The 18,461-nt window shown below is 31.0% G+C and overlaps 1 protein-coding gene across 1 annotated transcript in view; it reads left to right on the forward strand.

The window, feature by feature from the left end:
- Positions 1-18,461, forward strand: part of LOC129956574 (uncharacterized) — a 634,064-nt gene that overhangs the window by 227,797 nt on the left and 387,806 nt on the right. The gene's annotated exons all lie outside the window — the stretch shown is intronic.

Consider the following 18,461-nt stretch of genomic DNA (forward strand, 5'->3'; position numbering starts at 1 on the left):
GCTATAAGCATGTTTTGTATGAAAATAATTGAAATATGTGCAATAGAATTTGTTGTAGTGTTTTGCTTTTGGTTGCAATTTTCACTATTTTTTAACCAAATTGAGACATTTTAAAAAATCTCAATCAACATAATATTTCTTGATCAATATTTTTCATTATTTGCAATCAAATTAATCCAGAAAATGAATGATTTGTGGGATTTGTGGTACATCATTTGTGGGATTTTTCAAAAATTTGTTTCTGTAAGTAGACATCTTGAATTGACAAATTATAAACGTTCGTCAGTCATTTTAAATTTCAAAAAATTTAATATCGCCCAAAAAAAATTTAAGTATCGATGTATACACATCTATATTCTTTCTAGGCTTCACGCAGGTCGCGGTGGCCTGGTGGTAAGGTCTCGGTTGTGAGCCGTAGGGTTTCAGGTTCGAGACCCGATTCTACCGAAGAACCATCGTGTAAGGGGGTCTGTTGCACGTAAAATCCTTAATGCCAAACGTCCTCCCGCTGTTGTGGAGAGGGGAGTCCCAGCTCAGGTGTCGTCTTCATCATCTGGCCGCGGTTCAAAATGACGAAATCCGTCCCAAAATAGCCCTAGTGTTGCTTTACAACGGGACGTTAATATAACTAAACTAGGCTTCACGCCAAGTAAGCAGAAAATGTGAGGTACTACTTACCGCATTGCTACGATATTTCATGCATTTCTGGAGGGACTCGCATTGAATGCATGTAACTTAACTGAATTTAAGCATTCAACTGCATTTTTGATTTCCGGTATTGCTCATCGGAAAATAAATCGCAGCCTTGTTACCCTGTACTTTGTTTTCTTTTATCAGGCCTGCGTAGTAGGAATATTCATCTATGAACACCCTGTAACATACTTTAATATGTTAAACGCCAAGTGAAGCAAGTGTGCTTCATAGTCAATGTACCCTGGCCGTATGAATCACATATGATTCAAGTGAAAAACTTTGCTTTTATATTCATAAAATAGGTACAGCTCATAAATAATAATTTATAATAAATATCTCAATAGTGATACAGTCTACTAAAAATAGGCTCGTTTGAGTTATGCTTATGACACATTTTCCACTTCTTTATACTTTCTCATAGACGACGTATATAAAGGAAGCTTAGTAATCGTCAAAAGATAAAATTGGAACTTAGAAATTTTATGAATCTCCACATTCCTGCCCTCCCTGATTTCGATAAACATATTTGTGGCATTATATCTACCTGTCAGTCTATTTGCGAACCATATAACTCAAAAACGCTTTAAATGAGACGAACGAAAATTGGTATGTGGAATTACGACCAAATTTGTAAATTTCTATAAATTTTTGAACGAAATCTATTCACAGGAAGTCTGCCTGTCCAAATATAAAGAACTACTCGATAATACAAAAACACTATGTAAATAAAATTTGATACACAGATTTAGCATCTAAAATATAGATTCGTGCCCACTTTTTGAGCTAAATCTGTCCATTAGCCCATCTGTCGTTCTGCCCTTTTGTATGCATGTAACTCTAATAATAATTAATAAATGAAATGACTTAATGAAATTCGGATACCACTCAGGCTAGTTTATCGCTATCTGATGAGTCATTTCATTGATTTGAGATTCTGTTTCTGAAACATTGTTCATCGATTATCATCCATTAGTTTCCGGAAATATCGCTTATCAATTATCATCCATTAGTTTCCGGAAACATTGCTTATCAATTATCATCCATTAGTTTCCGGAAATATTGCTTATCAATTATCATCCATTAGTTTCCGGAAATATTGCTTCTCAATTATCATCCATTAGTTTCCGGAAATATTGCTTCTCAATTATCATCCATTAGTTTCCGGAAACATTGCTTCTCAATTATCATCCATTAGTTTCCGGAAACATTGCTTCTCAATTATCATCCATTAGTTTCCGGAAACATTGCTTCTCAATTATCATCCATTAGTTTCCGGAAACATTGCTTGTCAATTATCCATTAGTTTCCGGAAACATTGCTTGTCAATTATCCATTAGTTTCCGGAAACATTGCTTGTCAATTATCCATTAGTTTCCTAAAACATTGCTTGTCAATTATCCATTAGTTTTCTAAAACATTGCTTGTCAATTATCCATTAGTTTTCGAAAGCATTGCTTATCAATTATCAACTATTAATTTCCAAAAACAATAGCTGATCAATGGTCAGTTTTGTTGTCAATCAACAGTTTTCGAAAACATCGTTTATCAGTTATTGCCCATTAGTTTCCAGAAACATTTCTTAGCAATTACCATCCATTAAGTTTCGAAAACATTGCTAGACAATTTTCATCCATTAGTTTTCGAAAACATTGCTTCTTGATTATCACCCATTAGTTTCCGGAAACATTGTTTATCAATTATCCCCCATTAGTTTCCGGAAACATTGTTTATTAATTATCCCCCATTAGTTTTCGAAAACATTGCTGATCAATTGTTATCAATTAGCTTCCAAAAGGTTAGCTGATCAATTACCATCCATTAATTTGGAGAAACATTGCGTTTCCTTCTCTTAACTTCTCACATTTCTTTAAAAAAATTATAAAAGTATATGCTGAACTAATATTTCGCTAATGAGCAGTTTCATACAATATTAATTTACATCAAACTATGCTGCTAATGTAATACAGCTTTAAACAAGCAAAAAGAGTTTGAGTTTATGTTTTATGGCATAAAAGCCATATTTGACTACAAAAAAAACTAAAAGACTAGAAACGTGTGTGTTTTCAATAGTGCATGCTTCATCGGATCTCTAATTTTTTGATCTGGGAGGTTACATGAGACATTTGTTTCAAATTCGAAACATTATTTAGACAACTTTGCAAAAAAAAAAAAAAAAAAAACTAAGCATTATTATGTCAATTTTTGAATAATTAATTTCGCTTATGTAATGAGTTAGTTGTTTCCTGTGGCCCGGCAGGCAATCCAAACAGTTTTGTATTGAGACAATTAACGTGTTGATATTGATATGAGGAGTTGTAAGCCTTCAGTCCGACCCATGGTTGCATTATAAAGTTTATTATTTTATTTTCAAAAGTTACTTATAAAGCAATGATAATGTGAAGATAAAAATATGTTTATCGTCGCTAAATTGTAAAAAAAATAAATAATAATAATATAATAATAAAAAATTCAGTATGAATCCAAATAGTGAAGCAACAAAAAGTACTCAAAAAAAAGTGTGACTATGTTCGCAGACGAATGAAAAAATAATGATGCATAGAAAGTCTTTATAATGCCAAATGACTTAAAGGGCCATAATCAAAAGAATCTGTACATATATTTTTCCATTAGTTTTTGAAAAAATTGATTAGTTAGTGATATTTTAGCAAAATTTCAATGTTCAGAAAAACATCATAAATCAAATCGGCCACAGTACAAGCTTTCGGTCTCTAAATGATGATTGACCGATGGGGGAAATAAAAACAAAAGCTGTTTACGTAGAGGGTTAAAGCATGGACTGGAGATAAAGACTACAGATTCGGATCTGTCTACGGCAGCTTTCAACCCATTTATACAAGGCAATTGTATTAGTATATAGTATTACTAATTAGCAACTAGATGATGCATGCAACTCCTGATTGCATAAATTCAACTTTCTGTTACTAAGACAAGATTTTGTGTTACAAATAGCGTTTAACTGTTAAATTTTGTGCGTTGCTTGGTAAACGTGCGTTGCTTGGTTGCTTTTATCGATCTTTTTCACATTATTTATTCACCTTGCAATGAAGCAACAAAGAGTCGAGCAATAATTCATGGATGTCAGTGATTCATAAAATGTCAACAGAGTCTCAAAGAAAGTGTGAGATCAGGGAGTCCATCAGTATTAGCAACAAATTGGGACACATCGTCATTATCAGAGAATTTGAAAAATGGAATCGAAGAATTGTTGCTAATATTGTAGAACATGTGATAACACTTTGCATAATTCAGCGAGATGCAAGCAGCCAGATGTTTGGGAGCAGATCGCTGGTCCTTCATCATAATGAAGCGCTGGCTCACAGGTTCTAGTTGGTATGAAAATACCACTCGAAACATTGCATTCCGTTATTTCCATTATCAACTTATACTTTGATTTCGTTATGTAGCAAGTAGGGATTGCAATACCGGTATTTTGAGCCATTTGTACAATTTTGTAATACCGGTATTCACAAGTTTAAATACCGATTTTTCGGTATTTACAAGAAATTTTTAAAATTGTCTCCACTATATGTTCAGGGATCGCGAACATAGCAAAATAGTATACGTTTTTGTTTTTCTCCTTAACGAGCGAAATCAATTAACTAATTAATGGCTTAATTAATTGCTCACTTAATTAATTGCTTAAATCTAAATTAGTGAAATATGGATTATCCCTGAAAGAAAATATTGTATCCTTAACGACTGATGGAGCAACAATTATGAAAAAAGTTGGAAAGTTGATGGGTGCAAATCAGCAGTTGTGCTATGCAGATGGAATTCAATTAGGAGTAATAGATGTATTATACCAAAAAAAAAGAAAGAACAGAAGAATCCAAATACTGTGGATATAAAAATTTCGGATTCCAACTATGAAAAGAGTGAGAGTGATATTGACAATGAAGATAATGACAATGTAATTGTTGAAGAAGATATTGCTAATGAGGATGAAATATTAACCCATCAAGAATTGCTTCCTATAATTTATAAAGTTCAAAAATTTTTTAAGATATTTAAACGTTTTCCCATAAAAAGGATATTTTACTAAAATATATACTAACTGAAAATAAAACAGAATTTATGTTAATATTAGATTCTGAAACACGTTGGAATAGTTGGAACTCCTAATGATGGAACGATTTTTGAAACTGAGAAATCCAATCCAAAAAGCAATAATCGACTTAAACCTGTAAATTAATTTTTCAGATAGTGAATTCGACTTAATATCCAGAACTATATCAGCTCTACTTCCGATAAAACTGACTATTGAGGCATTATGTTGGAGAGATTCTAATTTATTAACAGCTAATTCAACAATAAATTTATGTTGCAGTCACTGAAAGAATAGCACACATCACTATCTGAAGAATTATATATTACATTGAAAAATCGCACAGAAGAAAGGCATATCGAAATAGAAAATGTCTTACGGTATTTACATAATTATAATGATTTTAAAAATAAAAAAGAAGAAAAGAAAATAACCAATTCAAATCTGATTAAGTTTAGAGTAAATTTTCTTAAAATTTTTTACCCACAACCTTATCCACATTCAGAAGAATTCGGTTCAATTATCGAAGATTATGATGTCACTACTGTTGATAGTGAAAAGGAATTGTCGCTTAAACAAAAATTAAAATTAGCGATAAATAAAAAAAAAAAAAATCAACGAACCAAAATACAATACAGAAATCAGCTATATTCAAAACCTTCCGACGAGAAATCGATTTATTTGAAGATGAGGGATTTAGAGGTAAATACTTGGAAAAAGTATATCGCCCATCGCTAACAGTACCAGCGACTAGCGTAGATATCGAAAGAGCGTTTTCGACAGCTGGTCATTTTTACACAAAATTACTTTTCAGGCTTACTGACAGTACAATTGATGCATTATGTTTTTTAAGATCACATTTCAAAAAGTTGTAATAGTACCCCAGACTGAATAGTGATATTTACACTTTTTTGTGATTTTAAATAAATAAGATGTTTCTTTACTTTTTTGGGATTATATACTGTTATAATCTATAAGTTACAAATTATTTTTTGTGATATTTACACTAACAAAACTGGCAAATGAAACAAAGAAACACCTGTGTTTTCTTTCTTTTTCTAAAATGTCTAATACCGGTATTAAGATTTAAAAAATACCGAATACCGGTATTGAACTTTTGGTCCGGTATTGCAATCCCTAGTAGCAAGTAATATATACAAATATAAGAAGTGAAACTTTCTAATTATGCCACCTGTTAGTACACCATTTTGTCTTGCTTCTATTTGATCCATATTCTTAATTAACTGAGAAATTGTATTTTTCCTTTCTCAAGGCATCAACCGCTGCCAAGCCAAAAAAAAAAAAAAAAGGCGCCAGTTATCACCAAGGGCAACATCATCATGAAATACTAGCGATAGCGTAGAAAGATAAATAGTAGCCCTATATTACTTTGAGATCTTTATAATTAACGCTGGCGTCATTTCAAATGAGAAGTACAGAAAAATTATATAGCACACAAATTATAAAATTTTGGCCCAATCCTTATTTTTAGTACATATATCTTTTATTTTTAATTCAAATGAAATCCTTTATTTTCATTTTTTTTCCTTTTAATATATGCATTCAGAGGCACATTTTACTTCCTTTAATCATATAAGAGGGAAATGGGTGGAAATATTTGAAGAAAAAAAGCTTAACTTTCAATTTTTTTCTGTGAATGAATTGTCATGTGAAAGACATGAATTAGTATGACAGATAAATTACATTTAAATGTGAATATATCAAAATTTTACCTAGGATAATTTATCTGAATAAAATGGAAGCAGTTGAAGAGATGTAGAAGCAAGCATTTTCTTTCTGGAGACGTATTAAAATATTGCAGAAACGTTTCAATATGTTTAGCTTGATACTCGAGAAAATTACTTGTTAATACCAATACAATTCCCAGAGATTTAGATAGAATCTAAAATCAAACCATATGGCAAGATCAGATCGCATTTTTTTTAAACTAAAATTAGAAATTGTTGATTAAAACATATCTAAATATTTTTAAACAAAAAAACTATTGCGAAAAAGCGGTCATGTTTAACATCAATCCATTACAATAAATTGATCCAAAATATTGTAACGAAACTTGTTCTAACTTGGACCGAACTGAATGGCTCAGTGCTAGAATGCTATGAACGGAAAGCTACAGTTCGCAATTTTGTATCTGACTTCAGGTAGAGATGCCTAAAAATTGTTTTGTTATTGATATACTTTCTGTTATTTCTCGTTTGTTCTTATAATTTCTGTATCTTCCTAAATCTGAAAAATTTGAGTCATTTCGGCTTGTGGATTAAAACAAATGTGAGGTTTAGTTCTTTGAATAAAGTCTCGAGTTTAGGTTAGCGAGTGTTAACATACGGTTTATCTACTCTTACATCTACGCGACAATATCTGCGCTTTCACCAATTAGACCTATATTATTTTCCGATATTAAATTATAAAATATGATAAATATATTTTAATGGTTACTCTTAAAGTTTGTTTCAATAAAAGTGCTGTAATTATCATTTAGTTTCATAACAGTCAAGGATTTCCTCAATATAATAAGTTTCTAATTGATTTTCATTATGTTTAAAGTATCTAAAAGAATTAAACATTACTCTAAGGGGAAAAAAAGCGAAAATAACTCTTTTAACGATTCTTTATTGACACAGAAAACTATTTAATTAAAAATAAATTACCATTAAATATAATTAAAGGAAATAACAAACAATGTAAGATGACCGCATAAAACTGAGTTAAAAAAAGTTAATATATTTAAACATTTTGAAATAACTAGTTAACATTGGAGAAAAAAAGGAAACCATTTTTTTTTCTAGCATTAAAAAGGTTCAATAGACGTGATAAATGCTGCTTTTAAAAGAATATTTTAAAAAACTACAAGAAAATTGTAAAAAAAAAAAAAAAAAAAATTGCATTTTTTTTTTTTTTTTTTAATTTTCCGAATTGCAACTATACATTTTAAAAACATTAAATCCTCTTTTATATTTCCTCTACAAAAGAGACAACAAAAGCATTTCGAATGCAATTAATTACTAGGAATTACTTTATTTGCAACACAGGTCCGTTGCTTTTTGTTTCCTTTTTAACAAAAAAGAAAAAAAGATCAATAATATTTCCTCTACTTTTTTTACTATTTTTTTCTTCCCTTCCGATGATGGCAGCTGCATTCTCTTGAAATGGAATAACACCTGCGGAGAAGATAATTTATTAGGATAGTTATTAAGCTGGTACTCGTTTCCTCTTCAACGGCAGCGGCAGAAAACTACGTTTCTGAAATATATTGCCCATTAAGGTATTAATTGGGAAAAGGTGATTATGGGAAGTCATTCTGGAAATGGTTTGGGAACCTTTTTACACACGTAGAGAAAGAATTATTTCTAGACTGATTAGTAGAATTTGGCTGGGAACTTTTGATGAACAGAATGGTAAATGTAGACTGATTTCGAGAATATATGAAGCTGGGCTTTTTTTTAAATACGTGTTCTTGTTTGACATTCGATTAGTATCTCAAACAGTCATTTTGGGCATTCGTTTAAGGTATCTGTCTACGTTTTAAAGGTAGTTTTTGGTAAAAAGTCACACATTTGTTTCGTTTTATTTGAAAACCCATTTATTTCGGTTTCCAAATCTGTGTTTGTTTTAATTCTACGATAACTAGAAACCAAGATATGTGATATTTTATAAACCGCTGTAGCTGAATACTAAATCGGAAATATTTAAATGTTTTTCAACATTTTATCAGATACATGCCTTCCAGAATTATAATTTATTTTATAATATGTTCTATCATTAAGATAAGCTTATTAGAATACGTTTTTTGTAGTTTTTATGCCGAAAGGAATTGTTGTTACATCTGCTTTTGAACATTGTTTATGTTTACAAAGCATTTTTAGTACAAGGGAAATGAAACTTTAAATGCATTTTTTTGAAAAACTTGAATTTCGTAAAAAGTTTCATACGCAAAATATGATATCTTAAAATCTTATATGGAAAATTTGAAGGTAATATATTATGGTATCTGTAGTGTGTCAAAGGCAATGAACTAGGAATATAACTTTGAACAGAGTAGTTTTCCTTTTGGATCATCCTAATGTAATTTCCAACAACGAATGTTGTGAAATTTTCAATACAAAAAGACTCGACTAGTTATATTGAAAATGCACATATTTCTTAGATTCTAGTTTATTCCGTACAACTCAGCTCAATGTTGTGTATAAAAATAATTGGGATATGTGCGATAGAATTTTTGTAGAGTGTTTTGCTTTTTGTTGCAATTTTCACTATTTTTTTAACCTAAATTGACACATTTAACAGAATCTCCATCGGCACAGAATTTCCTGATCAACAGTTTTCATTATTTGCAATCCACATTGATCCAGAAAATGAACTGAATTACATCATTAGAGGGATTTTTCAAAAATTTGTCTCCGTAGGTAGACAGTACCTTAAATTACGTGTAATAATAAATAAAAATCTTATTTTTTTCTGTTTGTGAAACTCAAAATGGAAGTGTTTTTTTAAGGCAGTGTTAAACTACTGTAGTTGAAAAAATAATAACTGGAATATACTATTTTATTTGACCATTTAAATTCACTAATGCAAACCAAAAATCTATTTTTTTGTCATTTTTATTACATTTCCTTGTTTCATATTTATAGACTAGAGTGTTGAAATTAATTTTTCGCACTTTCTTATGGTTGGCATTTTTCAAAATGAGTACATTTTCTACATCATCGCTGATTATGCGTTATTTTATTGTATTAAAGGTAGTTGATTAATTTAATCCTTAGCTGGAGAGGTCTAGTGTCTCAGACCGCTAAAGATGAACTTTAGGTCACCACTATTCTATTTTTAGCTCAGTCGAATGGATTGACCCTGTAGCTTCCTGCTTTGTGATCTTCAATACGCGTGCACTTTTTCTACCGGTTTCAGCTGATGCTTTAAAAAATATTTCAGCTATTTCTTTGCGTGACGTCTGTGAGACTGCACTTCCCGTTAAGGGTTCCAGTATTATACAAGACATAGCAGATAGCTCAAAAACTTGATCCTCGAAATATCATACAACCTACAGATCTTCGTTGTGAAGCAGAACTCCTGAGACTTATAAATGAAGCAGATTTATAAGTCTCTGATGAGTATAATTGTACAGAAGATTTTTTTCAATGAAAATCCGCATTCGACTGATTCTGATATGTACGTTCAAATATAATTAAATTTTCTAGTGATAAAGTATTTTTAAAAATTTCTGAAATATATTAATGCATCAAGAGAAATATCTACAGAATTTACAGGATGATCTTTAAACTAGTACTTCACCTGCATATTTAAAATGCCCTCGAAAACCGAAAACCTATAATAAAACCAAAAATGAAAAAAAGGACCAATTTTACTTATTGCCACATTTTTGTATTCATATAATTGTTGAATTTTCCTTTCTATTGTTTTCTATATACCTTTGTATACTGGAAAAAAAATGACTTACAAAGTAAAAAGTAATATATTTTTTCAAGGGTATAATTTATTGTAACATGTAATTTGAGAAGAAAATGTATATTCAAATGCAATTACTTTATATAATGATAATACATTTAAAATAAATTTCTAAAACATATTTATATATGAAGAAAAATATTTGCCCAATATATTGGCAATTTTTCACACTAATACTTTCCTTAGAAAATTTAATTTGAGTATGAAGAAAATGTGACCTCGTAGACAGCACGTCCTCATTTAAGTCCTAAAATTTCACGATCACAGTTAACGGTTAGTTAAATTTTTTTTCCATATACGTTGAGCCATCTGGTTGTGTGTTTCATAATATTTAAAATATAGAATTAGAAAGTAAAACTTTTCTGACTGAGTCTGCATCTCTTTTCCATTCACTGATAAAAAGGCTGATTACACGATTTCCAACTTTAAGAGACAAGTGTAAGATAAGAGAGAAATGAAAAAATATGAACTCATCAGAAACAAATAAAAAAATTTTATTAATACAAATGAAAAAAATATTGTGATCAAAAAGTACTAGGAATGGTGGTTTATACCAATCAACAAAACATGCTTTCAGGTCGATTTTGTGAAACACTGTCAGAGTTTCGCAACGAATTTCCCTTCATGTAATTTCGCAAAACGAAAACCACAAAGTGGAAATTTTAAGCCTGGAATAAGAATAAATCACACTTTGGAGTATATGGAGATTAATGAATCTTATTTAATGAATGTTTGGTTAAAAATTCACGAATAAACAATTTCACTATGAAGAATGCGCGTTATCGTGGACCCAACCACAATATTTTCTCGTGTTACTTTTCAGGTCTTCCCGACAAACTGCTTCATGCAGACGGCACAGAATACTCAAATCTTCATTGATTATTATTTGAGTTTTCTTGGCCAGTTGGTAAGAATTCATATTATACAACTCCACGACAATCAAAGAAAATACGTTGATATTTTCAGTCATCTATGGTGACATGTTTTTGGTTTTCACTTTTCGAGCTCTATTAACATGATTGTTGAGCTGTGTTTGCATCAAAAGCATAAATATTAGTTTCAACATAGTAATAATGCGTTTTTAGAAAGAAGTCATGTCAAGAAATCCTTTCTAGGGCAGCTTAAACGTTTTATTGTTTTTGGAATCAGAAGTTCTTGGAGTAAGTCAAGAACTAATTCCAGAACTCGAAATGATCTTTCAAAATTACTTGATGGGAGCTGAATGGCATATAACTTTTTTAATGGAAATTGTTGCTGTCAAATAACTATTGAAGCGATAAGAGATGCGCGAGGATACAACCTGGGACCTTTTGGTTAGCAGTCCAGTAACTTAACAATTATACCAAAACAGCTGTTCGGGTAGAAGAGTTGTTACTGGCTTATATGCTATTCACCACACTATCATCATGCATCAATTCTTGGACATGAATTATTTCTGTCATTAGTTGAAGTTGGTGGCTGACTGAATTGCGATTTCTCAACCATCTTTAAACTTTTTACACCTGTGAAATACTATTGATTTTATTGGCAAATAGTCATTGCTAGGTTCCAGACACATTACAAATAATTTTGTGGTAGAAATTTCATTGTTGAAACAAAATTTGATGCAATGTATTCTCAATAACATTTGCCATTTCGGAAAATCGACAAAATTAAAATTTATGTCATTAAAAACAAATTTGCTTCCAGAAATTAAAATGAAATAAATTCCCAAATGCTGCCAGATGCTTATAGAAGCGGCAAGAGTGTTTGATAAAAATTTGCAGACGATATTACAATTGATTATGCTAAATGAAGCATTCCAGATATATTTGATCACAGTAGTATATTAATAGTTATCGCTTATTGAATTTTAATTTGTCCCAGAATATAATTGATCGATGTTAAGCAGGAAAGCATGGAGCAAGTCGAGTGAACTTTGATTGAAACATACAAAATTACAAATTGTTCTCATTCGAGGCAGCTTAATTCACACATACATCAGTTAGAAGCTATAATAATGTAAAGTAGCGGAATATATTTATTACTAACAATCATTTCTCGTTAAAAAACGTTTGAATACAAGTTTCATGACAATTGCTTAATGCAAACAGCACCATCTATATCAGGAATATTTAAAACAACAACGAGGCCCATAATGGCGTATTAATCAGGACTGTTTTGTCATGAAAATTCTGGTAAAAATAACTTGATCAACTTACTCATAGACATATATCAGTTACAAGATATAATATGTATCATCAGAATATATTTATTATTACAAATTATTTCACCTTAATAAACATTTGAATTCAAATTTCATGACATCCAGCACTAAACGCCATTTATATGGGAAATATTCAAAGAAATAATAAGGCCATCATAATCAAGACTCTTTTGTCGTGACTTTTCTATTTGAAGTATCTTGATTCATTTATCCTACTCATGCATCGGTTAGAAGCTATAATAATACATATTATCAAAATATATTCATTACTACCAATAATTTCTCATTATACATATTTGAATATGAATTTGATGACATCCACGATGGCCTAGTACAGTGAGCGCCATCTACATGAGGAATATTCAAAACAACAACGAGGACCATCATGGCGTATTAATCAGGGCTCTTTTGTCGTGAAAATTCTGCTTCCCTTTTATCTTAAAAGTGGAGTAATTAATGCACCATTAGCGGCAAGGACGAAAGAACCTTGGTAATTAAAGACAACTGCTTGCCATTTATCACCGACCTCAGTGTCCTGTTTCTAAAAGAACCAAGAACATGTAACCCCGGTTTCGAGATTAAGTAACAATGACTAATTAAAACGTTGAAGTCAAAAAAGAATGGCGGGAAAAAAGTTCTTTTTTTCTCCTTCTCGGTACTGTGAAGTAGTTTGGTATGTTATATTAGAAAAGTTTTTATGATCTTTTTAAGCTTCCTAAATTTCTTTTTTTATTACTATTATCCTTCTATTCTTGTAAGAACAAGAAGTGGTAATAAATAGGAATTTATTTTAAAAGCTGACGTTTCTTTTTAACAAGCGACTAAAAAATATACATCCATTAATTTCATTTTTTTTTAAATTATGACTCTACTTATTAATAGCAGTAAAAAAAATCAATATGAATGGGTAAGATTTAGAAGCGGAAGTTAGCAGCTCGCAAATCTTGTTAAACGTACTTTAAAAGTAATAATCGTTCGTAAGATATTAAGTAAATGATGAAGTATCTTTAAGGGTTTATTTAAATTAGGAAAAAAATATTTTTAGTTTCTTATTTCACTACTTTATAAACAATCTTTCTGCTCACCCGCCATTATCGATCTTTTTCTGATGAAACGTTTGTGGTAAGGAGGAAAAAGGGCCCTGTGTTGTAATAAAATATTGGGTTTTAAAGAATTTTTTTTTTTATTTATTATAAAATAAGCTACAAATAAATTTTAAATTTTCTTTAACCAACTGCAGTGAGATACTAGTAGAAAATTCACTTAAAAAAATGTGTTTGAAAATTTTATTTAAAAAAATTTCTACACGCTATATGACAATTTTGCACAAAAATTTTATATATCCAGCTCCTTACGTTCTAGTTATCACATTCGTCTGTGCTCGGACAGACAAACGAAATTATTCCAGAAAACTTTCGTCTAAAATTTAACAAATTTACATATTTGGAGTAAAGTTCACACATTATATTAACATTTCAAGCTCGAAATTTGATGAAGCTAATGTGTTCTGGGTGTGCTCTGTGTTTTCTGTGTGTGACAAAAAGAGAGGCAGAATTCCAATCCAAAAATAACTAATCGAATCCAAAAATATGCTACTCGAAATCGAGACATAAATTTTGTTGTCAATTACAAAACATTCGCTTTGTATATTTCATAAAGAAAATTCATTTTAAAAATAAAATCTAAGTTTAATGGAAGAAACATTCAAAATAATACTGGAAATTATATGTAATTAAGATTAATATGATTCAAAATCTAGCCAGAGGCTTATAGTTTAGGTCGCAACTAAGTCTTTAACATCCTCGCGCAGTGTGCTTTTTTTCTCTCTTCCACTCTTCTTTCGGACAATGCCAAATTCCTAAAAAAGACTAGTTAACGAAGTCATCATCAATCAATTGTATTTCCTTCCACTTATCTTTCCAACAATGCGGGTTTATTTGAAATAGTCGTTTGGCGACAATTATCAGGAGGCGCCTGTTCTTCTTTCCACTCATCTTTTCAAGAATGCCGGTTTTCTGAAATAGCCGTTTGGCGACAATTATCAGGAGACCACTGTACTTTCTTCCCCTCACTTTTCTAACAATGCCGTATTTCTGAAACGCACAGCTGGCAACGATTTTCTGCAAGCCACTGTATTTTTTACACCCATTTTTCTGGCAGTCCCAGATTATTGGAGTGGCTAGTTCGCGTCGATTATCGTGAGGCCAGTGTACTTTCTTCCACTCAACTTTTTGACATTGCCAGACTTCTGGAGTAGTTGGTTGGTGATGATTATCAAGTGGTTACTGTATTTTTTCCCCCTCTTATTTTTTTTAGCAACGTCGAATACTAGAGTAGTAGATTAACGACAGTTAAGAAGTTACACTTGTTTATTTTTTTTAATCATAAGTGAAACGAAAGATCAGTGTGTTGATGTCATGGATTTAATTTTGTAATAATATGTCTATGACATGATCATCATAATATTGAATTTTTTTCCCCAAAAAATCAGTATTAAATGTTACTGTTTACTTAGGTGACACCGAAAAAAAAAACTGAAAACGCTCACCAACTCAAATGAGGTAAACATATATTTCTACAAACATGCACATGTAATATTATTATATGGTGCATGGATATTATGCGCGTACATAGCTATTATTTACAGGTATATATCTGCCAAATATAAAGAAATTTGAATGCATCAAATGTCTTGAGGCTGAATGTTCGCTGCACTTACGCCTGGTTGGAAATTTCAAATTATATCAGTATGAGGCATCAATTTCCTATATCAATATAAAATACCTAACATTATTGTTACCATATCTTCGCATGTTGCTCAGCATTTCGAACAACGTTCGTGAAGATATCGTAATACATATGTGCAAGTAGATTCCAGCCACTTTTATTGGTAAAGTACAATCTTTTAGAGCCAAGCCAGTGCAACGACAACCATACCTAGTCATTTAACCATCAGATCACTCCTTTATATCCAAATTGAATTCGAAAACATTTGAAAAAGCCTCGACTTCTTTTTTCCAACTAGTTACAGACAATGCTAGGTGATTTCTTATTTTTTACTGTATAAAGCCATCATACCATTATTAATTTTTATACTATATATGAGTTAAGTCTTAACAATTATGCTGTGAAATTAATTGCTTTTTATATGAAATAATAATACATATTTGTCAGTCAGGTAATTTGTAATGATTAAGACATGTGTTGTGGCAAGAGAGTTAATTTAATCATGTTTATTATATGTTTTAAATAGATTCTTCAAACAAACGGGGAACATAATTACCGGTGTTCTATAATAATTTAAAAATAAATTATATTAAAATGCACTGAAAAGATAAAATTTCTGTTTTTTTTAGTCGGAATATTTTTATATGCAGTTCTTTAAATATCAAATTTTCCAAATTGAACTTTCCATTCTCTACACTCTAAGGAATAGTTTAAATTAAATTTGTATTTTCGTTTCCTTTACATGAAGCAGAAGCAATACTTCAAATTTATTATCGTCTGCAGGCTTTCATAAATTCCATTTCAACTTCATCAATTCTAGCTTTTATGAAATGAAATTGCGCCCAATGTCTGTTACTTTAATAGAATTTTTGTATACCGAGATCTATTTATTTTTGAGAGAAAAGAAATACGGCAAGGTTTCGCATTTAAATTTACTTGGCTTCGGAATCTAATCAAAGAACTATAAAGTGAACTATATCAAAATAGGTTTTGTTGAAATAAATTGAAATATACATTCAGAGCTAAAACACTAATCATATTGTAAGGTTTAAGTTACAGGACAATTTTACAACTTTAGCTTCATTAAATTGAAATGCAGAAACCTAATTTGATTCTAAAAGAAATAAAAATAGATGTCGAATTCGATTAATTTATACTTCGCAAATTTATATTATATAGAAAATTTATTGAATTATAATAAAAAAATTTTAACTGTGCATTTTTATGAAATTAATTATATATTGATCTAAGAAATCTGTTTTTCTCGGACTGGAATTACTTGTATTTTCCGAACTTGTATCCGCGCAACTAAAACTCAGAAATGGACTCGTGTGAAATAAGAACTGCGTGATATCAAACATTGTCGATCTAGCTGTGCAATTTTATTTCATACTACGAGATTGAAAATATATTTATCTAATATATAAAAATTGATTTTATGCGCTGCTGTATCGTTCATCCTATTGCGATAAAACTTTGCTAACTTACTACTTGCGCGAGGTTTATAGGCTTAGTGCAATTGTTATCTATACATAGTATAAAGTGAAGTCTCTTGAAAGCGTCTGTCCCTAAAAACTCGACAAATACTTAACTAATTTTGGAGATATTTGCACCATTTTATAGGGAGTTTACTGCAGAAGGTTTTAGTATGTTGAAGTCATATCAAAATGAAAAAAGGAGTTTTATAATTGCGATTTTAATTATTTTCCTACTACGATTCGCGCATGCATAAAGCAGCAGTACCTGTGCTTTGCACTTATCAGCGCATGAGCGGGAATCTCAAACTTCGCATGTGCAAATAGCAAGAGCTGTGGTATTCATATGCGATACATTTCTTTGTTTACGTCTGATTTTAAACAGCGATTCAAATCTCATTATCCCCCTCCCCCCCCCAAAAAAATAGGAAATCCAACCTTGGCCGGAGCACATTAAATGCCAAAACGCTTCGTTTGTTGCCCGATAATGAAAATGTAGAGGAAAGAAACGTAAGGTTAACGAATATCAGAGAAGAAATGTCCACACTTTCTTCAAAGGAGGTTAGGTAAACGAATATCAGAGAAAGAATGTCCACACTTTCTTCAAAGGAGAGTCTTCTGCTGAGCGAAGTAACCGTCTCTCTTTAAATAGCACTGCAACTGAATTACAGAGACAGGATGAATCTGGTCTGTCTGCTGATAGAGAAAAGCATTTAAATTTGAGACGCAGGAGAAAAAGTGAAAGATCAAACGTTCCTGATATTTGGTCCGAAAATGGTACTCCGCTCTGAATTTCGATCCATGTGTGAATTACAGAAATGATGCCTCGGTTTCAATAGGAACAATGTCTATATTCTGTCCATATTGTTCAGATTTACGAACAGCTTTGATATACAATCATTTTCGCCAAAAAATAACTTAACGCCAAATTTTAGCGAAGTAGCTGAATGTGGCGCAATAGCGTTTCCAATCTAAAGGTTCCGAGAAACACTGCGGCAAATTAACGAAAATATAGAAAAAAAGTCAATAAATGCAGTAAAATGAAATGCATGCAAAAAAATTTGATCGAAAATAATGAAAGTAAGCAGAAGTATGTGCAGCAGGAAAAAAAAAAGTAAGAAAAATGAACAGGAAAGATCGAAATATAGTAGCATAGAGTAACATAAAAAAATGGCAGCCATGTAACCCCAAACAAAGCGCCACCGAAAAATTGTCTACCTCACAAGGCGCCAAATGACTGTATATCAAAGCTTAGCCCTTAATATTCCTGAATACGTGCTATAAAAAATTGTTTTGTAGTTATTTTTGATGATTTCTAAATATCTTTTTGATCCCGCATGACATTCCCATGTCATATCGGGTGGAGGCTAGACTTAACATCTAAGAGAAAAAAATTAGCTTTAGACTTATGCCACGGGCAAATCTGGGCGGGTACTGCTAGTATCTAATACATAAAAGTACATTTTTGTTTGTTCGTATTTTATACCCGTATCGTTCATCCGATGGCAATAAAACTTTGACAACTTACTGCTTGCACTTGCGCGATGATTTTACGCATAGTACAGTTATTATATCTAATATATAAACAGAAATGTTTGTTTGGATGTATCTTATGCACTGCTGTACCGTTCTATAGTATAGATAAGCTTTAAAATGAACAGTTGGAGCTCTATTTTCTATTATGTTTTTTATATTTTATTTATTTCTTCGAAACTTTTGAGATTTTTCCATTGCATGTACCCAAAATATTGGAGTACATATTTTAATTTAGGTCCTTCAGAAAATCAAAAAATAATTATTTTAATTGATATGT

This window comes from Argiope bruennichi, chromosome 11 (genome assembly GCF_947563725.1).
Source record: "Argiope bruennichi chromosome 11, qqArgBrue1.1, whole genome shotgun sequence".
NCBI lineage: Eukaryota > Metazoa > Arthropoda > Arachnida > Araneae > Araneidae > Argiope > Argiope bruennichi.